This window comes from Vicugna pacos, chromosome 5, assembly GCF_048564905.1.
Source record: "Vicugna pacos chromosome 5, VicPac4, whole genome shotgun sequence".
In the NCBI taxonomy this organism is placed as follows: domain Eukaryota; kingdom Metazoa; phylum Chordata; class Mammalia; order Artiodactyla; family Camelidae; genus Vicugna; species Vicugna pacos.
In genome coordinates, this window is record NC_132991.1 from 51,361,160 (window position 1) to 51,387,205 (window position 26,046).

At 38.2% G+C, this 26,046-nt stretch overlaps 1 long non-coding RNA gene across 1 annotated transcript in view; it reads left to right on the forward strand.

The window, feature by feature from the left end:
• Positions 1-25,371, forward strand: part of LOC116280599 (uncharacterized) — a 136,406-nt gene extending 111,035 nt beyond the window's left edge. Inside the window, exon 3 of the long non-coding RNA XR_012073132.1 lies at positions 25,152-25,371. This is a non-coding gene — a long non-coding RNA (uncharacterized lncRNA). The remainder of the gene's footprint in view (positions 1-25,151) is intronic.
• Positions 25,372-26,046: the final 675 nt, after the last annotated feature.

Genomic DNA, 26,046 nt, shown 5'->3' on the forward strand with positions numbered 1-26,046 from the left:
GGATGGAAGGATAAATTAGGAGTTTGAGATTAACAGATATAAGCTACTATACATACAATAGATAAACAAGATCCTACTGTATAACACAGGGAACTATATTCAGTATCTTATAATAACCTCTAATGAACAAGAATCTGAAAAAGAATATAAATATATAACTGTATCACTTTGCTATATACCTGAAACATTGTAAATCAACTATACTTCAATTAAAAAAAAAACTTCACATTCTGAAGGAATTCACCAACCACTTTCCTGCAAAGCTTTCAAAGAGGCAGCAGAACCAGCCTTCTGTCACCTCATCCTATTATCTTTCTTTCTTTTCAAGTCACATACATGCAGAGGACTGGGAGGATAAGGGACGGATGCTGACTGGGAATGAGAGGTACCCAAGCTTCAAGATATGTGAGAGAATGGCTTCCAAGAGAGTCACTCTTAAGAGTTAGGGGTGTATGCAAGAAAGGGCAGCTTCTCATCTCCTTTCAGATGTATGCTTAGGAGCAGAGTTCCAAATCTGCTTCTCTGACTGTGTAATATTACTTTTATTGAGATATAATTGTCATGTAACATGATGTAAGTTTAAGGGGTACAGTGTATTGATATGATACATTTATATCTCCAATGTGATTGCTCCTGTAGCGTTAGCTAACACCTCTATCATATCATCTAATTATTATTTCTGTTTTGTGGTCAAAACAATTCAGATCTACTCTCTTAGCAACTTTGAAGTTTACAATACTTTTTTATTATACAATGTTTTTATTTATTGTTGACTATAATCACTGTGTGGATTAGATCTCTGGGACTTATTTACCTCCTACTTGCAAGTTTGTATCCTTACACAACATTTCTCTGATCTGTCTATGTAATCTTGAAGAGAACTAAAAAGAGATGGTAGGGTTTAGAGAAGAGACTAGAAACAACATACTCTCCCATGTTTGGCTTTGTGAATTTCCCCTTTATCAAGAAGCTACCAGAGTAGATAGTCCACCCAAGAATGCTGTGTCTCAGACCTGGGGGTCCAGGCAGTAAGAGACTGCGGGGTTGATCGTGGATGGTAAGAACTAAGACAGGGATGGAGGCAAAAGAGTTTCAGCCAGAGTAAGATCTTCTGTGACAGTGAACCACACAATAGCAAGGCTCTTCATGGAACCAAACATGTGCCTCATAAGAGAATCAGCATTTTGTTACCAGCCACACAGAAGGCTCTAATGATCAGTCAGTGTTAGCCATAGAAGCAGCAACAACCTATACACAGAATGCTGTGGTCTCATTCGGTTGAGAAAGAGATGTTTGTCCTTCTGTCCATCCTCCCCAGCTACGTCCCAGTACTAGAGAAGCTCAAGGTAGAGGAGGAGAGTTGTATTAAGAGCAGCCACACTTGACTCTCCAGTCCAATATCCTTCAATCAAAAGTCGAATCCACAGTCAGAGGGAGAGGAGAGCTTTGAATTATATGTGAGATTTGATTTGTAAACTGGATTGGACTTTTTACTAATTCAAAGGAGCAGGAAAATTTTGTATTTATTTAGTTTAGACACCCAGAGAAGGAAAAAGGGAATTTGACATAATCGATTTTCAAAAAGCGACTTCTTTCTTTACTGATTTCCCAACAAACCAAGATCTTTGGTTTATTCTTTGTGAAAAGAAAACTACAACATGTCACTTTTCTAGAGTTAAAAATGAAGTTAGAGAATTAATAATAGAAATTTCAAGCCAAATGATGTTGATGAAGATGATGATGATGTTAATAGTAGCAATAGCTCACTTTATTGAATATCTATTACATGTCAGACATGGTTCTAAAGGCTTTACATCCATGTATTATCTCATTTAATCTTTCAAACAACCCAAAGAGGCAGATACTCTCGTAGTCTCATTTTATAGATGAGAAAGGGGAGAGACAGAGGTTAAGTGACTTGCACAAGGACACACATCTAAGAAGTGGCAGGATTAATTGAAACTAAGCATTCTGATCCCATAGCCCCTGCTTTCAATGAATTGCATTTTATTTTTACTACTTTTATTGAACAGTATACTTTGTCAAAGATACACCTGAAATCCTGCATCGAAACAATTCTTTCAATTTCCTATAAACAATTTCTTTCTGAATTGCCATGCCCTTTAATTTGCATAATACATTCTAGCATTAAGAATAATGCCATATACTTTTTTGTACCCCCACCCCCACCCTAGGCTCCTCTGTCCTTCCTTATGCTCCACCTGCCCCTGAATAGCATGTAACAGGTTGCAAAGAACATAGACAGTCTTCATTCATGGATGTTGACTGTCTTTCTTTAACCTATTATTTTGTAGGCAGCTGTAGCAAAAATCTGAGAGAAAAAAAATCCTTTAAGCTTCAGTAAGAAACGAACTTCTCTGACTACCTATTCTCAGTTAACAAAATTTAAATACCATTTAGATGGCGGATATTGCTCTCATTTCAAACATTCAATACTTTTGTAAATCTATTTTTCGAACTAATTTTATGCCTAATAATCATTCTGCTCGAGTACCAATAACCCACATCCTGGCTCCGCTGGAAAGCTGCTTTCTCTGAGAAACGGTTGGCAAGTACCAAATTTATTCTGCGCAAATTGTTTTTATAGCAGCTTGATGTTCTTCAATCTTTTCTTAAATTGAACATTGGTAAGATACAATGTAAACTGCCTTGCAGCTACATTGGATTTGCCATGCTGGCTCTCCACACTTGGAATTAGATTGATGTTTCATTTTACACAAAGGATATTTTAAAGAGCTCTGAGTATACCTCCATACTACATGCAGAGCATATTTCCTCATTATTTTCATATTTCTTCAGTTTCCTTCTCTCTCTCTCTTTTTTTAAATCAGACAGCAATTTGATTACTCCCTTGGGTCAGGAGAACAACTCATATTTCCGATGAGCACTCATGACAGGTTTTTGCAAAGTGTGCTTAGAAATCGCAGCTATGACAGGGATCTCTGCGTGCTCATTAGAAAGTAGTTAAATCACAGGGTCCAAGTATGAATCTTTAAAAGATAACTCTAATTTATGGATGTATTTTATCAAAATAAAAATACACTGGAGTAGGAAAAATGTTCACAGAGATTCTCATGCTCTGAGATATTTTTCAAGGCAGTAGTTTCCTTAGCAGAGTTTGCCAATAATCATCAATTCGTCTCCTTAAGCACATAATTCAATCTATTCAATGTTGTACTATGACAGTGCTGATGAGCTCTTAATTCTCCTCTATTTACTACATCAGATGCAACAGCGGTGACCTTAATGAAACATCAATTAAGACTAAAATGTCAGTGCCATACTTTTAAAGACGGACTCAAGTGCCAAATTCCAAAGGTCAGCATGATATTTTGAAGAGGGTCATTCAAACATGTATTAAGTGTTAAAAGAATATAACTGAAAACTCTTAATAATTTGATATATTTTAATTTTTAAAAAGTAAAGCTGTGATGGAATGGCTAAAGTTTAGAAAGTATTGGCGATGATCTGACTTTACTTTTACTTGACTGTTGTGAATCCCCTAAAAGTATAAATTTTACTCTCTCTTGCAAATAGCTATATCCTATTGATAGTATAGGGTAGGAAAGTGGAAAACATTGTCAGCCCACAATGGTCCTCTCAATAGCCATAATCTGAACTGATTTTAAGCACTTTGTTGACAATGTGTCACATTGTCTTAGAAAATTTAGTCATTTGAGTAGAGCTGTTGAATTGATTACTTTTGGACTGAATTAGCTGAATTGAATTAAATGGATACTTTTGAAATCTTTATGTCATAGTCTCAATGTGGAATAAGCTATAAAATCAATTTAATCGTAAATTTTGAGAGCCTGCTATGTTCAGGGTTCTTTGTTAGGTGTGGAAATAAGGGATATTTTGAATACCCTATTCTTGTCTTCAAGGAGTATACAACCCAGTAGGAGGAATAAGAGACAAAACAATTATTCTGACCTCTGACTCAGTAATGAGATTATTCAATGGAACCCCAAACACATGGCTCTTCAGTCAGTGACCACTGCCAGCGAAGTGGCTACCTCAGTGCAATCTATTCTGTCAGTATGAAATATATTGGAAAGTTCTTTGTTGCGCTGAGCTAAAATCTGTTTCTTTGTGGTTTCTTTCCATTGATTTTTATTCTGGTCCTTTGAATCAAGAACAATCTAATCCCTCTTCTGCAGGAAAGTTTTAAAACTATGTAAAGATCTGTATGTCCCCATTTTGGCTCTATATACTTCAACAAACATCTTTATTTTCTCTTCCAACTAAACCCCACTAGTTTCTTCTTTAATTAATTTTATGGAATAATATTTTGAGATACTTCTGCCCCTTCCCCCGTCTTACCCCATTTATCTTATTCTGGTTGGGAGAAAAAGCCTATGTGGTTTAAAAATATAAACTTTTAATACAATGGCATGCTTTAGACTAACTATGAATTGGAGGTTAGATTGCCCTGAGCACAAAATGCCATAGTAAATCACAATGCTAGAATGCTCAATATTCTTTAAGGATTTGTCCTGTGGGTCAAATTTTTCAAAAACTTAAAAAGTCTACCCTGTCAGCACTCACAATCTGGATGGATGGGTGTTGCTAGTGCTGAAAAATGCAAAGCAGTGTTCTCCACACTGCAGATACACAAAGATTGTCCTTTCCTTTTCATCTGCAGCCACCGTCTAAGAATCTGTTTCATTTCCTCACAGTCTGTTGACATCTTTAGTCAAAAAGTCTCCCCATCTGTGAGACTCCATGCCATATTGCTCTGTCTGCCAGGGATGGTTTCACTCCATTCCCAGCTCCACTACACCACTTGCAATTGGGCTGCAGTATCTTTAAAAGGCTTCTCAGTTCAACCTCCTCTTTAGCTGCCGTTCGGACACCTCCTGTTATATGTTTGTTGTGTATCTCTTATGGGCAGAGGTCTGTACCTACAGTGGCTGCTGTTTTAGACTGATTGCTCCAGGAGCCTTTGGAGATCCCAGATTGTCTCAGTTTATGCTAACTTTGGCTGGATGATGACAACGAATTTCGGGGAATCTGCTACAACATCAAGGGTATGTCAAAGACATAGCAGGCATCTTGAAGATCAGGCATAACTATTGCACAGATCCACATTTCAGTCTGTCCTATGGGATATGATTTTTTTAAATTAATTCTTTATTTTTTTTCTTGTCAATTAGCACAGCTCTAGAAGTCTGGTTACAGACTAGAGAATTCAGTGATAATTTTTGACTATATCATTCAAGGTAATCTTAGGTCTGAGAAGGTTATTTTGGTAGTTTCCTTTTTTTTTTTTAAGGTTTAACTTAAATAACAGTGCCAATAACAATGACAACAAATTCCCACTAAATGTTATAGAACATGCTGTGCACGAGAACAAGACTTTATGGCCAAGCCACCCTTTCCTTATCCTTCTTGAAGGACTTCTCATTCATGCTCCAAGACGTCCTGCTCTTTTAGGATCTTTTCAGGACAGCGTGTGATGGTGAGGACATCAACTATAGGGGAACAGATATCTGGACTCCTAACCCAGCTCTACTGCTCACTATCACAGAGACTTAGAACATCGTATGTGAAACTGTGATAATACCACTGATTTTCAGAGGGTTATGCGAAGGATTAAATACGTGTAAAGTCAAGGCATACATGTATGCTGTCCTTGCTTTGCTCTCCCAAATCAATTCGTGTTGTACTTTCCTAATGACACTTTGCTTCATGCTCCATTAGAGTCATTTGTGTATTTGCTTAGCATCCTGATGGCAGATACTCTGTCCCTTTCACCTTTCACCCTTAGATATTCAGCCATGAATAATAGATTTTTTTTTTAAGTAAATTCTTCTATGTAGAAGCCAGGGCCTTGCCTAAGCTGTGAGGCTTCCGTTGTATGGTTTACTTCCTAGAGACACAAAACTGGGCTCAGAACCCACACCTATAAACACTGAAGTAGAAACTGAATTACTTAGTTGCCATTTCCCCTCTCCAACCTCCCTGTTCCTCTCCTTCTGGAATGCAACAAAAATGTGAATCTGGAGTAGGTTCTGGTAAATATTTGTCTTATTGTTTCCTCAAATGTGTGGCCCACCACACTAGCTCCACTAGATGATAAATAGGAGTTAGTGAAAAACATGGTTTACATGATCAAAGGAGTTTAAAAAAATCTGGTTCAAGAAAGATTAAAAATGTTTTTCAGTTATAGGATGACTTAGCACTTCCAATATGCTAATATAATATTTAAAGACACAGAAAATTAACATGGAAGAGAAAAATGGATTTTGAAAATTGAATTATAACCCAGGACAACTGTTACTAAAGAACTGAACCTGATGGAATCTGAGAAGAGATGAAGAAATACTAGGACTTCAGATTCTCTAGTGGATCTGTCCTAAGAAAAGAAGCACCTTTCTTAGGATGAATTTTGACGGAAGAAACAAGAGATAACTGGGGATGTGCTGGACACGTGCAGTGGGTGTATTTGCTCACACACTGCTTCCAGCCTTGGTTCCTGAAGTAAATGTCTGCTCGGTGCTCAGCTACCTGTTCAAGATCAATTTCCCCTTCTTCTTCTGAGCAGAACACCCTGCCTTTCCCTCTGAGGGTGCTGTCTTCTCTAACTCGATTCATTTGTACAGTGTCTGGCTGAGTCCACCCCAGCTCCTGAATCTGCCCCGTAATGTGTGTTTTCTCTGCTGTCTACAGTCATTCGTTCAGGGAAGAATCTGTGAGCTAGTTTGGGGACTCAAGTTCAACTCTTAGGAGAAAGAAACCCTCTCAGGGCTGGCCAGACTGATAGGAATTAGGCACAGCGCTGCCGGTGGTCCTTTTGCCACTTTGCAGGGAAAGCAGTCTAATGGTAATGGAGAAAAAAGGAAGCCTAGGAGGGGGAGACCTAGCCCTGACGATAGCATGTCTAGCTTTGCAAGGCACCTTCTGGCTTCTGTTTGCCTTTTCAGAACTCTCTCCACCTTTCTCCACAGGCTTTCTATCCCGGGGGTCTGGCCTGTGGAGACTACTTAGAGTGCCTTCTGGCTTCCAGATGGCGTGGGACCCTGGGGAGCCCTCGTGGAATAAAGTGAGGTACTATGGGTCTCTCTGCAGAACTGTCTCAGGCTGGTTTGTCAAGACTCCTTCCAGGTTCTAGTAACTTCTCCCTTCTCTCATATCATTGGGCCTAGAGGTGGTAATGGCTCTACTCCTGCAAAACCTGGGTCACCGTACTAGCCCATTTTCATTCACAAAATTTCATAATCATCGTTGTGTAAATAAACCGTTCTTGTTATTCTAGTACAAGTGTGCCAGCTGTTTCCAGTTGAGACACCCGGTGATACACCAACCTTGCCTGAAATCAGCCCAACTGCAGATATATCACATACAGGAGCAGAAACATTCTAGTTTTGTGCTTAGTCCATTTTGAGAAGTGTTTCTATCACTTGCAACTGGAAAGAGTCTTGACTAATACAAACTCTCTTAACCCCCTTGGGCCACCTTGTGCATTCTACTTGGAAAATAATTGCTTTAGAAGTATAGGCAGACATATTATGAGAGTGAAAACTCACTCAGGTTGGAATGCAATTCTCAAGCCAATCCATCATGTCACTCATGATCTATTAATCCTTGTTCTGTAGAATGAAAGCCACCCTACTGCCCATGTGAAAACAATATGACCTCTGCTGCCTACAGATTTTCAACCAAATTCTTATTCACGCAAGTTTCTAACACATACAAGTAAAAGTATGAATCAGGCCAAAACATACTTCTTCCAATTAAAAGGTGTGAAAAGAGCAAAGAGAAATGGCCTTTCTGTTTACTCAACTCAGCAGCTGAGCAGTTCATTAGCAAATTCTGAATGCATGTAGGTCATAAGCTCCAGGAAACTGGAGGCTATTTTGTAAAGCAATCTTAGAAAGGCAACCTTTAAGTCAAAAGTACTATTCCCTGGTGAGGTTTATTAATTGAATCATTTGTTTACAAAAGGTGAACACGGTTTAAGTGACAGTACTGTTTGCACAGTGGCACCAATATTAGGAAGCTTATGTGTAATGCATTAGTAATGTAGAAAAAGATGCCTCCTGAGTCAGGGGTATTTGTTTAGCCCTTTGAAATCCTGTAATTCTAGCAACTCTCTGAGCATGACTTGAGTTAGCTTATTAAGGTTAAAAATAGTCTTTAAAATATTGCTAACGAGTACCATGAAGTACATCCTATCTTTTCCATACTTGCCAGAGACTTCTTAATGTGAATCTTATGTTGGATATTGAATAGTGGAAAAGGGGAAAAAAAGCAAAAAGTAAAGGGGGGTGTCTAGGTCCCACTTTTTATTTCATTACTATTCTTCAAACAAGATTAAATTTTACAAGAAGTGATTTCTAGAATGAAGACTTAATTTAATTGTCTTTGTCAGTAAATATTTTCTCTTAGTTAAACCATAATTTCTTGTAGAGACTGGCAGGAGGAGTAAATAAGAAGGTTAAAGTTAGACCTTTTTTGAAAAACTTTGGTTTTACCTGATAATAATTCACTGATAAACTTTAATGTTGTTTTGAAGTAAATCAGTTCTGAAATATTCAACTTCAGAAGTATTCAAAAGTTTATGTATTTTAATTATTATAAAATGACTGCAGTCATGTGAAATTGTTTTCTCTATTTGTAGAGATGGCTAGCTGCCCACCACAAGATGTTTTTTTTTCCCCTTAGTATGCAGGGGGAGCTGGGAAGTGACTTCTTGGTCACTTCCTTGGCCAGCGAATGTGTGTGTAACAGACCTTACGGTGAGGTGTGACCATATGATTAACTCACAATGGACTGTGAATAGAAGAGACATGTGCTCTTCTGCACTAAGACTTTTAGAAGCAGGCATGCCTTCTTATGATCCATTTATCTTTAGAGAACTAGATACAAATGACAACAATGTCCAGAACCTCAAAAAGAAAGGAATTTGGGTCTCTTTCTGGACTGCCAAGTGGAAAACTGTCCAACAGTTACCTTGGACTGTTACACGAGTAAGAAATAAGATTTTTATTGCATTCAAATCATACACATTTGGCCTCTATATTTTAAAATCCACAACTAGCCTACTTCAACTAACATATATACTTTTTAAAACAAGTAATCCTGGGCTATATGAATCTAACCCCACTGGGTAGATAAGACTCCAATGTATATAACAGAGGATGTTTGGCTGGCTGAACTGGATCCAGACATGGATGGTATAGAAAATACTCCTCTCCCCCTTTCCTTGCGCATATTTGGATGTTCTGTATGGGAGCATTTGCTTAGTAATTAAAGGAAGGGAGAGGAGTTTGCCCCAAAGTAGCATCCAGTAGGAGGATGAAATGGATGGTATGAGGTCTGATCCCTATTTCAGCACAAGGTCTGGATCTGAACCCTCATAGTTGAGAAGAGAAGACCAGCAACTAACAGAGACCACAGGCCAGAAACTTGACAACATGGCGGAGCCAACTAGTTCTGTTTGGGGCCAAGAAGATAAGGCCTAACCAAGAGTTTAAAAGAGAGTTAATCTTCCTGCCTCTGTCTGGATCTCAGCACTAAAGACAGGCAGCTGTGGGATACCTGGATACAGGGTGCTTAGCCTAGACAGTGGCATTCACAAGATAGGCACCTTCAGTGTGGGCCACGGACGGGCTGAAAACGTCCTCCCCCCGAGACATCTGACATCGTTCTCCGAGCCATAACATCACTATGAGTGGTAAATACCAGGAGGTAGGAAAGTAGTAGTATTACCTCTGTTTCACAACTCAGGAAACAGGCATACAGAGATAAAGTAACTTGCCTACTGTTGTGTAGCTGGTAAATGGCAGCGTTAGAATCTGATCCAGGCAGTCTGAGTTCAGAGTCTGAGCTTAAATTGTTCTGTTATACTTTTCTCCCCCAATCCATAGGGAATGCTTTTCTTGGAAGAGAGTGAGCCTCTTACCAAGTTAAGCATTCCAGTCATGAGAGAACAACAATCAGAAACAATCAGGAATTCTTGGAGAGAGGGTACTTCATGTAATTCCAGACAGGTAGAGGCTGTGCAAAAATGTAAACACCACCCCCTTTGGTAGCCATGGTCCCATGAGTCCAAGGGACTGATGAATTTCATTAACTCATCATTTCCTCTCTAGGTCACAGTCAATAGGATTATGCCACACACAGGTAGATGGCATAGATTTAAATTGCTAGATGTTTAACTATAACTGAAGAAATTAGTATGATTGATGTAGTGCCATTTTTTTTTCTTTACTGTAAAACAAACTCTGGGCTGCTTATATTTAACAGATAGAATAGTAGGGAAGGAAACTATACATTAAGACAGTGAAAGAAAAAATAGGTTTCTGCAATAACCAATGGCTTTACTCATGTCACTGTTCCTTTGGGGTTAAGGGTGACTTCCTCTATGAATGTCTTCTGTATATGAACATAAATGACTAATGGGGCCAATCTGGCTGCATATTTCCCAGAGGAAGGAGTGAGCCTGTGTGTATTGTTTCTCCTGATCCTATTTTCCTCTCTTTGTAGTTGACAATGGAAAACTACTGTATTTCTTGTGGCAGTGTTTTTGTTTTTCTTTTGAATTATTAGAAGGGCTGATCCTGGGTGTATTGAACAATGTTTTAAACTTTCAGAGTGACTGTCATGGTAGGGCTGAGGGTTGTCCCATGTTGTTCTGCTTCCGCATTTACCTGGGACACTGGAGATTCTAGACCGCCTATCTCAGCTCCTAAATCCTACCAAGGAGCCCTAGGTAATAACCCACAATACTAGGGATCATTCTCCCTTGTAAGACTTGTTTCTTCTCGCCTCTACATTTGCCCCTTTTCAGTCTGTTTTCTGCACCACAGCCAGGTGAGCCTTTTTTGTAAAATATGAGTCAGATCCAATCACTCTTCTACCAGAAATTCTCCAATAGCTTCCCTGCACAGTGAAAAAAGTAGCCAACCACCTTACAAAACCTGCCTCTGGCTGTTTTTCCAGCATCATTAGCCAGCACTCACCCCTAACCCTTCCTCGGCCTCTGGCCTCCTCTTCTCCAGTATGCCAACCTCACTCTCCCCTTGGCCTGCCCCATAGTTTTCACTTGGCAGCTCTTCCCCAGATACCTCCTGGCTCACTCTCACACTCCACTGGGGCTCCACTCAAAGGTGCTTCCTCAGAAAGGACTTCCCTCACTACTTCCTTTGAGATAGCACCTTGGATACTATGCAACCTCTTACCCGGCTTCATTTTCTTCCAAATTCTTAACACTGCCAGGATGGGTCAGGTGGGTCTTGTTGGCAAAGACATCAGAGGGTTTTGAGCGAAGTTATCTTCTCAGTTTATCTCCTCATCACTAATCTAGTTTGAAAGGACCATGTTGGCTACTTTGTTGAACTATTCAAAGGAACAGGGTGGGAGTTAGGAAGCTATTATGTTAATTCAAGTGAGAGATGGTGGTGGCTTGGGTCAGAGTCTAGAGGAGGTGACAAAGGGATCCGATTCTGGATAAAATTGGAAGTTAGAATTGGCCTTCAGTGTGCCCTTTGCTTATATAGAAGTATTAGAGAGAAACATACTTGAAAGTGTCTGCAACTTGCTTAATCCATATGGCCACGTGGACCCATGGGCCTCTTCAGAGACAAAGCTTATTAATAGCTCCTGGTAGTCTCTTTCATCCACTCATGATGATTCTGCTCCTGTTTGCATGTTTTTCACTTGCACATATTTCTGTGGAATTAAAACAAGCTAAGTGTTTATGTTTAGTTCACTGGGAGTTACATGTTCCAATTAGAGAACTCACCAGTAAATCCCTTTACGAGGCTTTTTTCAAGAATTGCAATTACTTTAGACAGGTGAATTTGATCAAAAGGATGTTGGCTCTCCAGCTTTGCATTCTCAGTTGTTACCCCCACCTCTGCTTCAGAAAAAAGAGTAATAACCAGTAGCCATGTGGACTCTATCCTAAGGTTTAGAAAGGAGAAGGAGGCTCGGTGATCATTTCTATTTTACAAAACTTCTCTGAAATATTACAGTTATCTTGCATTGACTATGCACTAGATTTAGGGATTTTTGTTTTAATGACTTTATGAAGATACTTAATCTCACAGAGCTAGAATACTAATTACCGTACTATGTTGCAATAGAAAATCAGCAAATTACTCAAATTTTAATTATGATACTCAGTTTTAAACAAGTGTATAATAATTGACTTTGTGTGCAATAATTGATTTGTCATTTAAGCAGTAATTTTTTATGCAAATAGAGTACTTTATATGTGAGAACCAGTTATTATAAAATTAATTACTGAATATAATATCTTACAGAGCTGACTATCAGGAGTTCTTCTTGCTGGCTTATCCATTCATGCAAAATATGGGTTTTTATGTACAGTGATGTGCTTTATAACCAAAGGAAACGAAACCACATTCTGCATACGTGCTAAATGTGCCTTTCATTGTAATTATCCTTTTCAAGTGCTTTATAAACACTTTTCCTCAAGGCTCTCCATTAATGAATTTTCTCAGTATCCCTGCAAGATAGTTAAACATTTTGAATCTTCCACATTTTGGAGATGTGATAATTTATTCTGTGGCTAAATATTAAATATTTGGGTGATATTCACTTTGTGGCATCACTAATTGTATTTGCTGGCCTGATTTCCTTCTATGAGGGCCAATTTTATTTTTTTGGTATTTTTTTTTTTCTGTTAGAGATGTCAGAGACAATTGAGGTTAGTGATTGGGGCCCTTGTGAAGGCATAGTCTCAAGAGAGAAAGGAACTCAGAAGACCCCTCAATATTTGTGCATATCAACATAGCATATGGCTACACATGGGCATCAGAGCACAGTCATGACAGCACTATAGAAACTTCTGAGACCTTCTTTACATTTCCCAGGAAACTCCTCAGATCTTTCAGTCCACTTAAACTGGATATTTGTTCAAAGCCACTTGACATCATTTTCTCCCAATGCCCATGCTTGGCCCTAAGCTTACCACTAAGAGAAGTTTAGCAGACATTTCTTTGGAAGCAATTTTTGAAGCCAACATGGCTCATAATTGAGGCTCTAGAGTCTAATTAAACACAACAACACATTATTTTGGCCTTCAGATCATTTACCTTGCCTAATACTACCAAGATTTAAATGTTGTCTTCGTATGGTTTAGCTTTTCACCGATAGCAGGGATGCTTCATAAGGTTGTGGCTGGTGGTTTACCAGCATCCCCAAAGTCTAGAACAATGTCTGTCACAGGAGGCACTTAATAAATATTTGCTGAACAGATAAGTGGTTACAATACATTGTCTTTTTAAATTTTTATTAAGAACTAAAAATGCTATTGGCTTGTATTATAAATAATGAGAAATTTTGCATTGAGTAGGTTTCCTATTAATGTTGATACTAAAAATGTAGAGTACATTATTGGGAAAAGTAGTTAAAATTGACTTTCTTCTGAATACTTTTTGAGATCATACATAAAGGCATCTTTGAAAGTTATTAAATTTTGGTTAGCGCAGTAATAGGAATTTCTCCACAAAAGAAGTTACACTGAAGACAGTATTACAAAGTGATTGGTAGCAAGTGGAATAAAAGTGATTTAGGTTCAAATCTCAGTTCTACTATTTAGTGGCTTTCCACAGTTGCTGTGATGCTCAGCCCTCCTCAGCTACTAACCCTTTTACAGGACATGATTTTCTACACCTGTTAACTGATCTCTGCTGAGATGCCAGCTGATAGTCCTCTCAGTCTCCTTATCTGCAAAATGGGGATAACAATGCCCCAGAGCTGTTTAGTGATTGATTTCAGTTATGTAATTGAACACCTTCATATGTTACCAGGTACAAGTCTAGCACTAAATAAATACTGAGTATTATTACTATTAATTTTATTATAAGCAGACATAAATACTCTAACTTAGAATCATGCCTGATCTTTAGAAATGAAGTCATTTTCCATATATGATTCTGACTCTTAAATACAGATGGTTGATATCATCACACTTTTAAAATTCTACATATTATCAACATCCTAAATAATATTTTTTAAAGTGTGGGAAAGGTTTTTCATTGAGCAAAAAAAATTCTTGAATTCAGTGAATATGGGTTGTTTTTCCTGATATATATTAATTCTAGGCCAATGACGTTACAGGTTGTTGAATTTAGATACAGTTGGGGGAAATTTCCCAACAGAAGTGATAGATTTGTCCTGTTTTTCTTTAATTTGTATCAAATAAATGGCTTCTAAATCTAGTCAGTGTGACTGAGCTTTCCCTGAATATTATTGACTTCCTTCTTTGTGACCTCTGACCAAAAACTATAAAATGTAAAATTACAGCTTTCTTCCTATAAAAAATTCTGCCTATAAAACATAGGACATAGAGATATGGTAGTTTATGGGAAAAACTGTGAAACAGGTGAAAATTAGACTTGAGAGTCTTGTCTTTTCCAGTCAGCCTATCCCACTGTCCTATCCCACTGAAACCTAGTGCCCACCATGCCAAATTCCTATAGTGTTAACAGTTAATCCCCACTGAGGTGTTAACTGCTAATCACTGAATGAGTTGTTCTCCACAGGAGTATTTGAGTATACCAGGGACTCTTGAACGCTTAGAAAAATCAAGACCCAAGTAAATAAATCTCTAATTGTGTGATTATAGGCCTCTGACGAACAGTAGAGGAGATGGTAGGCGTGTGGACAGGATTTCTTCGAGGTACCTCGAATGTCCTCTGTAGTTAGCCTTCAAATAATAATGAATATTGTATTAAACTTCACCATCTCAAAATATTTTGACATACACTATTTCATGGGATTTCACACCATTCTAGTGTAGTAATTAGGGAAATGTTATTATCCTCATCTAACAAATAGAGTGTAAAATATAATGGAGTGAAGCTATTTTCTCAAAATTATATATTTAATGACTGATTTTGTGAAGTCTAGAGGCTTTTTACTCTTTACTCTCGTAGTTGTGTTTGACCTTTTTCTTACTATCATAATCATACAAGACCTACCATCAAAATATTGACAGAACCCAAACATTTCTCTTTGCCTCCATTGCTAACATCCTAGTCACCATCATTTGTTATCCAAATTGTGCAGTAGCTCTCCAACTGGCTTTCTTGCTTCTGCTATTATCCCTTTTTCTCAACACATCAGCCGAAAGGATTCTTTTAAAAAGTAAGTCAAGTCATGCTGCTGATATACCAAGTAGCTTCCAGTAGCTTCCCATCTAACTCAGAGTAAAAAGCAACGTCCTTATAACGATATTCAACTCTTGGGCTGCTCCATATGGTTGATAGGCTCTACCCTGCATGTGGCACGAGGCTGAAGCACCTAATAGAGGCTAATAGAGGCTAATAGAGGCTGAAATCCATTCATCAAACCATGTGTCCTAGTGTTTATTGATGGGCACCTTTTTCTAAGTCTCACAGAGTTGCTACATGGGCCAGCCGAAGCCTTTCACCTAAATATTCCAGACCTTATTGGTCACCATTGATGCCCACCCCATGCTCACCCAGCACCGATTGCTCTGGCCCAGCGACATTGACCTCCTTGCTCTTCCCTGAAAATACTAATAGCCAAACATCACACGAGCAGTACCCTTTGATTATACACATATAGGAAAAGAATGTGGTGGAAAATTTTATGACTTTATCAAGATTGCCACTTCCTGAGACCCACAGGCAAAATTTATATCTTGTCAGGAGGGGGAGAGATCAATTTCCATAAATAACTTACAAATATTGTTTCTAGAGGAAAAGGAACCTGTACACCTGTCCAGATAAACTAAACTGGCCCCAACACAGGCCCAGTAACAGGAAAACAATGTAGCCACTGAAACAAAATTATGTTAAGGTTAGTAAGGAAGACTTATTCCAGTATAGCCTTCAAGACTCAGCTACTTTACATAGTGTGGTATTTGGGAAAAACAACAAGCATATAAATGTGACCTAAGACAACTAATAACCCTTAGAGCCCAAGCACACTGTTATGACCCTTGCAAGATCTTGAGTCAGTATGATTACTGCAGAATGAACAGAGTCTACAGTGCTGCACCAGAATCAACTCCAACAGCATCACTATGTGGCAGCAACATAAAGTCACAATCCAGGCTAATTATATCTTCTCCATGTAGCTAAGGGAAGTATCCAGAAATAGGAATGGACTCCTTCGTATTGAACAAAGTACAAAGAGCTTATTATTTGAAAGAGCCTCAAAAACATATACCTGGACCTTATTATTGAGTTCTCTTGGGGATTTTGCTACTCAGAGCATTGTTTAAGAACTTCTTAGTCTCCTAAAAGGGAAGAATATTGCACAGACCCAGAAGGTACATGTTTTTAAAACAAGAATTGTATGTATATACACACACATATATAATACATAATTATAAATAGTAAAATTTTTAAAGTTTATATCTGCATCTGCCCCCGGTATAAGAAGAAACAGAAATTTTTTAAGATTGTGGAGCGTGTGTGTATGATCACATGTTTTTCAAGGGCTTCATGGTCCCATGAAGTCCACTAAGACATACTATCTTCTTGAAAGGAGAGGGGAAAAAAATACCTGTTTTGCAAAAGAGAAAGAGCCATCAAGAAAGAGAGAGAGAGGAGAAAACCAAAACCAAATCAATTGTTACTTTTAAAATAGTTTACTATCATTACATTTTAAATGAAATTTGTCTGGCAAAGGGACAGTAACTTGTAAAGTTCTTTGTTCAGGTCTGAGAATCCCAACAGTGGCTGCTTAAACAATTAACATTTACTTATCGAAGGATTACATGACCAGAGGATGAAAAAAAAATCTTCCTGAAAAGTTCATTTAGTCCCCTAAATCCATAGTATCCGATTATGGAATTATAACACTCCATTCATGAAACATCTCCCCAGTGGCAAATGACTGTTTTTATATCTTGCAGTAAACAGCAAAGAGCAATGAAATGTGATGTCCCCAGGTACCCTGATGGCTTGATGCATGTATAAAGTCTTCATTTGCCTTCTTTGGCAGCTGTATTTCTTTCCTGAGAGACATTGCTCCTGTCAGCTGGGCTGTTTTTTCCATCCTTTCTTGAAGTGTTAGTGGTGCAGACCAGGGGAAAAGAGGACAGACTAGAAAGTTCTCAAGTGTGAAATTGAACCTATCGCCAAACCCTGAAAATACTCTCTTTGTGGCTCAGCAAAAGTTCCATTAACTCTGGTTTATTTCTGGGTGCCACAGTAGTTCTTCTTGATTACATCCAGCCCCAGCTGTGGAAGTAATAGAAATGTCTTGTGAATCAATTAGTACATGGGAAACTGTTGTACCTTAAAAAATTTCCAAGCACCTGAGCTGGAGAATGTTTATCTCATCCGTACCTTAAATTATAGAAATTCAACTGTCCTTATTGAGGATGAGCTTATTTTCTAAACACTTTTAGAAGTTAGGCATCAGAACTCATGAGCTGAGATTTTGTTACTCTCAGTTTTTCTCCCACAAAACAAACGTTCCCATGAATGGCGTAGGAATGGCTGTTCAAAGGAATTCTTTTTCATTTACAAAGAGCTTTTTTGGTGGATTGATGCATCATTTCAAAATCTCCTAATACTATTTCTATTTGCAATACTGATTTTCAATATTTAAAACTGACCATATTTGTAAGGTGGAAAAAACTACCCTTGAGGGGCAGATAATCTGAATTGTCTAGCATAGTTTGGGGTACGTGGTTTATCAGTTTCTTTTATGTTTAAATTTTTTTTCATCTTAAAATATTTTCTCTCCTTTTTGACAAGTCCTGTGTCCAGTGCAGCTACTGTCCCTCTTTAAAACAGGTTGTTCTACATCAACAACTCATAAAACCAATAGAGACAGAAGATTTCACATATTAAAGAAAAGAGTTCAGTTTAAGGGCAGTTCACAGTTGGGCTAAGGACTCTTTTCCAGGCAGTCAGAATTTCCAATAAGTCCCACACAAGCAGTGAAGTATAATATAAATGTTAATGTATCAAGAAAGAGTAAATCTCAGTTGGTAGAAATAAAGTATATAAACCAGTTATGATTAATGTTGTTCATCTGACCTTTCTGGGGTATGATCTGTTCTCTTATATGTCACATGACCCAATAATTATAGGGATTCCAGGCTCCTATATGTACACACAAGTGTTTGTGCAGAGTGATATACAACACCTAGCACTGGTGGCCTTCATTAAGTATTAACTAATATAATGCACAAGCTGCCTCACTTAAAAAGTAAATACTATCTTGTTTTAAAATGTCTTAAATTTTCATCTGTTCAAAGGACTATACCTTGAATTTGTAATGCTATTTTTAGATGATATGTTTTATGGTACTAGTTTTATAAGTGAGCTAAATTGCCCAGGTTTTCAGTGTCCTGTCAGGGCAGTGGTGCAAAAGTAGCCTTGCCTATTCAGCATCAGTGGAGGAAGAACAATATATGTGGGCTCTTAGGATTGCAGCCAGGTACCCTGCTACAGGCCATGGTGTGATTGCTTTCTCTTTTTCTCCTAAGGTTGATGCCTGCTGTCAGAAAACATATAGATTGATCTGATCACTTTCTTTTCCTCCCTCCCTGGTATCCTACATAAAAAATAAAAATAAAAACCAAAAAAGTGATCTTACTCTATTGAAAGAGATAATTGTGCTGTGTTTCAGATAGCTCAACATCAGCCTTCAGGAGTCATTGGCCACTCAGGCACACATTTGATCAAAGGTATCTCAAATGCTTTTTTTTTTCCCTTGTATTCTAAGGACACATTCGTACAAGTGATAGACCCTCATATGCAATTCTTGGTGTCTTAGCTTTAACCTCACACTTTCTCTCCTTAAGAAAGTAGATATTGTAACCCTGGCAGGGTGTCAACTCAGCCTTCCCCCCGGTCCCTTCTGACACTGGGGATTTGTTTTCTAGACCGCCTGCCTGGTTTCAAGCTAGTTTGACAAACACAGATACTTGTGGAAGATTTGGAAGGCAAAGCAGAAAAGGAAAGAGAAAACCATTAATTCTAAGAAGCCACCAAATGCAGTGGTATCAGAGGCTTTTCTGCCAACTCCTGCTTTGCACACCAAATGGCCAGTCACAACATATTCTTAGATTGACCACGAGCTTAACTTACCCATCCGTTCCAGGGCTTTGAAATCATTAATGATTGTTTCTTTGAACCAGTGCCTACAATTGCTCAGCTCCTGCCACATTTGTGCAAACTGTAACTTCTATATTGAATCCTTTATTCCTAGAATAATTGCAGAGACTCTGTTTTTCTGAATAAACTGAGACTGACCAAACCCAGAGAGAGCCATTTTATAGGTATAACTTTGCATCTACTCTGATTTAAGAAGGAAAATAAATTATTCAATTAAATGTCAGCACTTTATTGTTAACAACAATACTTGCAGTACATTTCATGAAAGTGTATGAAAAAAATTTATGTGTTTTGACACTATGGTTAAGAAACTCTTCCTCTATTATTAGTAGTAGTAGTAGTACTGCTCCTCTGTCAATATTAGCTTCAGTAGTCCCCCCTTATTTGTGGTTTCTCCTTCTGTAGCTTCAGTTACCAGTTTTGTTCAACCAGGGTTTGAAAATATTGAATGGAAAGTTCCAGAATAAACAATTCATAGATTTTTAAATAGAGTGCCATTCTGAGTATTGCGATGAAAGCATGCACTGTCCTGATCCATCCCACCCAAACTCGAATCATCCCTTTATCCAATATTTCCCGCCCATTGGTCACTTAGTAGCCATCTTGATTATCAGATGGACTGTCATGCAAATCCCTCCTCGAGGGACACACTATACACCCCTTAGTTCTCTGCTTATTTTTGGTATCCCAGTGCTTGTGTTCAAGTTGCCCTGATTTTACAGAATAATGGCCCCAAGGGCAGTGATGCTGGCAATTCAGATAAACCAAGGAGAAGCCATAGTAAAGTGCTTCCTCTAAGTGAAAAAGTGAAAATTCTCACCTTAATAAAGAAAGGGAAAAAAAATAGTTTGCTGAGGTTGCTAAGATCTACTGTAGAAAATGAATCTTCTGTCCATGAAATTGTGAAGAAGGGAAAAGAAATTTGTGCTAGTTTTACTATCACATCTCAAACTGCAAAAGTTATAGTAAATAACAGTGCCACAGTGCATAGTAAATGCTTAAAGATGGAAAGGGCATTAAATTTGTAAAGTAAGATATTTTGAGAGAGAGAGCATGAGATCACATTCACACAACTTTTATTAAGAATGTTGTTATAATTGTTCTATTTTATTATTAATTATTGTTGTTAATCTCCTACAGTGCCTAATTTATGAATAAACTTTATCATAGGTATGTACAGTAAAATAGGGTTGGGTACTATCTGTTGTTTCAGGCATGCACTAGGGGTCTTAGAACATATCCCCTGTGGATGACTGGGGACTACTGTAGTGTACTGAAATTCCATCTAGTAAAGCATTAGCATGAGTGGATGCCTTACTGTTCACTTAAGCAATAATACACATATATGCACACACACATACACACACACACAAATTTACCTGCTTTACCCTCATTACACAAATTCCTACTCAGGGAACACACTGCTCACTCCTTAGTTCTTTGTTTATTTTTGGTAACCTGAAAGCTGACAGACACACTGACCCACCCTCTCTCTTGTCTAGCCAGTTACAAATAAGCAATCCTCTTCCTCTTCCATCATCCCTTTGTATTCATTCTTCCTCTTTCCTGCCTGAAGCCTTCTAAGGGAAAAGTGATTGTTGATATTCTGCCAAATGGTGGAACAAATATGGACTTTGAGCAGAAAAACTTGTGTTTGAATTCATTCCTTTTTGGATACTAAACACAGAGTAATGCAAAGCCTCAGCAATGTGTCTGCTACGTCATGGGTGTTCAACACATGTTAGTTTACTAGACAAGACTTGACCCCTCTAAACTTTGGTTTCCTCACCTGTAAAAAGGCAGGACTGATGCTATCCAGCCATGAGGGTGCAGTGAGGTGAAATGAGGGTATGCTTAGCACAGGGCATGGAGTAGTGAGAAGCCAGTCACTGGTATCTGCTTCTGTTGTTAATCCCTCACCAGAAATATAGTTTATGAGTTTCTCAAATGCAACTCTCTCTTTTTAAAATCAAACCCAAGGTAGATCTGCCTTTCTGAAAATTTCACTGGATATCCAGAAAAATCTCCTCTGCCCTTGGAGTCACTCTTGGTGCTCCACAGAAGCCTTAGTGTACACCTTGCTGACTTATGCCATCTCTATAAGGTTTTATTTTGACTCACTGAATATCTGTGATGGTGAGTTTTATGTGTCCACTTGGCCAGTTTTTCAAACACTATTCTGTGTTCTGTGAAAGTATTTCTGTAGAGACAATTCATGTCTTCAATTAGTTGATTTTAAGTAAAGGAGACTATTCTGCATAATCTGAGTGGACCTGATCTAAGCAGTTGAAAGCTGTAAAAGTAAAACTGAGGTTTCCCTGAGGAAGAAGAAATTCCTTCTGTGGACTGCAGTGTCAGCTCCTGCTGACAGTTTCTAGCCCACTGGGCCTTTGGATTTCAGACTTACCTAGCCAGCACCCACAATCATGTAGGCTGGTTTCCCTGCAACAAATTTCTTCGTATGACTCCACTTCTCCCTTTACTCATAGAACCTTGTCTGATTCAATATACTAATGCCTATATGAATGTATTTGCCTTCTAGCTCACTAACTGCAGTTTAGAGGAATACATAGTTGGCTATCTATTATGACATTAAAGATTAGCCTTGAATGATCTGCATATCAAAATCTAGTGAAATAAGGAGGATTGAATACATGATTGTGGTTTTTACTAATACATATGGTTTACTTCACTGAATTTCATTGAAATGTATCTTGGCCTCTTTTCCCTCACTCTATCCCTACTATCCCCATTCTAGGCTAAGAAAAACAACAGATTAGTTTAAATTATGGAGTTAGTTATTAGATGCTTAAGTGAATATGTATTTTCTTTAGGATGATCAAACATAAGCAATAAAATCAAGTATTGTTTACAAAGAAAAAAATATTCCAGGTGGCCAGATGGGAAGGAAAAAGATGAGGAAAGTAACTGACTTGTAGATGAAAGTAGATTTGTAGTACTTGAATACATAAAATATTTCATGAAGCTGCTTATAGTCATTACCATTAAAATAGATAACTTATAAGACTATACATTCTGAAAAACTTAAAGACAGGGATAGAAGCCAATAGTACAATATTTTCCTTTTGTCGGTCTTAAAAAATCCTTACTTTGTACCTATGCTTCTATAGCACTAACAGAATGTGTTATTATTTAATGGGTAAAGTGTTTACATAACTAGTATTTATAAATTACCCCATACTAACAAACACTACGAGTGCTTACCAAACATGTCCTGGAGAGGACTAGTTCTCTAATTTTAGAATCTTCATTAACTAGCTTTATAATTCTTTGATCATAGAGAGTGAGGATCTACAGCTTTTTCTGTAGTTTGTTCTGTTTGGCCATGTGTCCTCACATGCCTTCCTCATCATCTTTCTTCCTACAATCTTAGGTCTCTTTAAGTCCATCCTTGGTCATTTCTCCCTTTCTCTATTTCTCTTTCTCTTCTATTTCAAATTTCCTTCATTCCTTCCTCCTCCTCCTCTTCTTCTTTTTTTTTTAATTCATTACTTTCCTTTGGGACCATTTCACAAGCATCTTCATCATCTCCTCTCTAAGCAGATGATCCTGCCCAGAGGAAAGACCCTATCACAAGGGAAACAGTTTGGGCTCAGGGCTATAGTTTGTCAGTTTGTACGCTGGCGTCTGTTGGTTCAGCACAGTACTTTGTGTGGCAAGCATGGTTGTCCTTTAGTTTTATCTAGCATTAGAACTCATTTCCTGTTTCAGGAGACTCCCCAGCTCCCTTGTCATAGAGGTGGTGAGCATATGAACGCAGCTCGCCAACTGGCCACAACCTCAGGGCACTGAGACTCCTGGAGGAGCTCAGACACTGAGAGTGTGGTTCTCTTGCTGTGATGGAGAGCTGGCAGGGGCCAGTGAAGCAGCTACTGTAGGATTTCCGGTTGGAGTCCCAAGCAGATCATGCCTGCAGTCTGAATCTGCTGTGTTCTCTTTTCATAGCTTGTTCTTTACACTTGCTAGGAGTCCTGTGAGCTCTGCAAGAGCTTTCCAGTGTATTCCTTTTCTGATCACTTTAGCCTGTGTTGTTTCTGTTGTTTGTAATCAAGAACTGTGTCTGCCGAACACACTTTAAATGTGTTCTGTCACGTTAAGGGTGGTGTTGCAGTGTCTCTGCTAAATGACATGAGGGGATGAGGGTAGAAGGGCAGGGACTCTGTCTGCTATTTGAAAAGACCTCTTTACCCATGGATATCCTGATGCAGAGACCTGTACCATTTGGCTTGCTTAATTGATGGTAGTAACTTGATAACTGATTGAGTTTCTGGAAATTTTGCCCGTGGTTTCCACTGAGAGGATGATAGGCAAACATTCCTAAGACTACTCTGCTGTTGGTTCCCTGATGTGTTATTATCAAGTTACTCTTTGTGCCTATGAAGTGAGAAGAAATCAGTTGCCAATCTAGTTGGGAAATGTTACAAAGGAGTGATATGCATGGTGAACTTGCAACTTCTTGAAAGAAATGGTATAGAAATTACAGATCCTTGTGCTGTTAGTCATTCAACAAAAAAATTATAAGAATTACTTTTTCTATTATAAAATCAGTAAATGTCTAAGCCATAAAACTTAGAACATACAGAAAATCATAAAGGAGGAATAATCCTTCATAATCCCAGGACATAGAGTTAATATTTTGTATAGTCACTAAAAGTTTTCTAAAGGCAGCAATATTTCTTTACTGTTCTGATTACAGAATCATATGAAAGTTTGAGAGTTGTTTAAGTTCATAGTTTTTAATTCATGTAGAAATGTCCTTGATGTCCAAGTATTATTAATCTAGAAGCTGTTGGACGAGCACCTTTCAATAGCTCAGCTGGTAGAGCAGAGGACTGTAGAAGCTATTGGGGAGGGGAAGATTTCCCTCTACCCTTCTTGGTCCTTTTGGCTGGTATAATAATTAAATTGACACAGGGCATATTAACAGGAAGAAAAAAAATCAATTTCATGTATACAAAGGTCTCATAGGTATATGACTCAAAGTAGCAATCAAAGCAGTTAGCTTTTATACATTTTAGATAAGGAAACAACAAATTTCTGAGGAATTGACAAGACAGAGAAGTTTGAGTTTGTGGTATAGGTTAGTAAAGAAGTAACAAGATTTGTTATATAGCCTTCTCAGCCTTGAGTTCCCCATCTCTGATGATAAGGATGTCTGTCTACCCTCTGGTACAGGGAGAGTACCTTTCACATGGGAGATTTATTTCCTGCTTTCAGAGGACGAGGGAGGGTCAGAGTATCCTCCTTGCATTGGCTGCTTCTTAAGTAACTTTAAAATAATCAATACACAAAGTGACATATTCGGGGGTGGTCTGCTTGATCCCCACAGAGGTCAAATTACGATTCTAGAGAATAAGTAGACATGAGTCAGTCTTCTTTAATGAGTGGTTGGTAATCCAGGGGAGAAGGGCAGAAAGCCAAGGTCTATGAATGTGGAGAAATGAGTTTTGTCCAGGGATGTGGTCATAGTTCAAGGTGGCTGGAGGTCAGTGGAGGAGTGGGTCAATAGGCAGATGTTAACATCACAAATGACTCCGGCATTTGAATTTTATCCTGAAATTAGAGATGATCTTTAGAAGGAATCACAGCAGCGGAATAAGTTAATCAGATCTGCTTTCTCGAAATGTGATTCATCAGCATTTTGATTCATCAGAGAGGATTGATGGTGAAGAGTAGAGCAAGACCACAAGCAAGTTACTCCATTGCAGTAGTCTGGCAGCAACAATAGGACTGGAAACAGAAGCAGCGGCAGTGGCATGGAGATAAAAAATAAAATACTAGAATCACTGAGTAAGGGAAACCAGACAACCTGCTATTTGGATGTAAGTGTACAGAGTGAAGAAGGCCACCTTACTAATGCTATGTGATTGATCACCATGTGCTTAGTGGCAGAAGCAGAAGGAAGATGCTTTCACATCTATTCTAAATTCATTCTCTCAGCCACATCTCTGAATAATGAGACTGGGAGGAAAAAGCAGTGGTTAAATTCATGTTCTCACCTAACTTGTTCTTTCTTGGTTCACCCAGGCACTCTAAACTTTTCCCAAAGGAAAGTAATAAACCGAGCTCAAATTAAGATGTTGCAGAGTGGTTTCAGACAGTGTGGACCAAGGATTACCTGCATCAAAATCTTAAAGGCGCTGGGCTGGATATCTGCATTTAAACAAGTATCATGATGATTTTTATGTCCAGTAAATTTTGGTAACCACTGTGACAGAGACTTAACATCTCAACTTTCTCAGGAGTATTTTAAGAGAGGAACACAAAATAAAATAATACAATTCAATATGTATTTATTCAGTATGTTTAATGCCTTTGCTAAATGCCGTTTGCTCTTCCAGATTACATCCATATACAGGGGAACAGATGGGAAGGGAGGGAGAGAGAGAGGCAAAGAACAGACCACAGGTCAAATAAGTAAGTAAGTAATGCTGGAATTTAGATATTCCTCAACAGGTCAGCAGAAGAGATATTTTTGTAGTATGAAAGCTAACTCTTCTCAGGAAGCCTTAAATCCCAATCCTCAGGTGAATGCCTCCTCTGTTTCTAGAAACAAACCCTATCTTTCCAGGCTAACTCAGAACATACCTTTTCCTAACTTTTTGAAGAAAATCTAAGAGAGTTCCCCCAAATATTGTTAGAGCCACAAATAGGACCCAAACCCGCCCTTCCATAAGTTTAATTGCCTTTGTATTTGCAATTATAAATGATTTTGTAATGTTGTTCTAGATAGTCTAAACATAATTGATTTTAACAAGGAGTTGGCAATAAAGCTCATTTTAGAGCCTTTTAGCTTTAGTAGAAATTCATAAAAATCAAACTGAGATGTAAGAAATTGATTGACTCTTAAAAACCAATGTATGATCTAAAATAAAAATTCCCATCACAAAACAATTACCTCTAATGATGTAAAAGGGAAAAT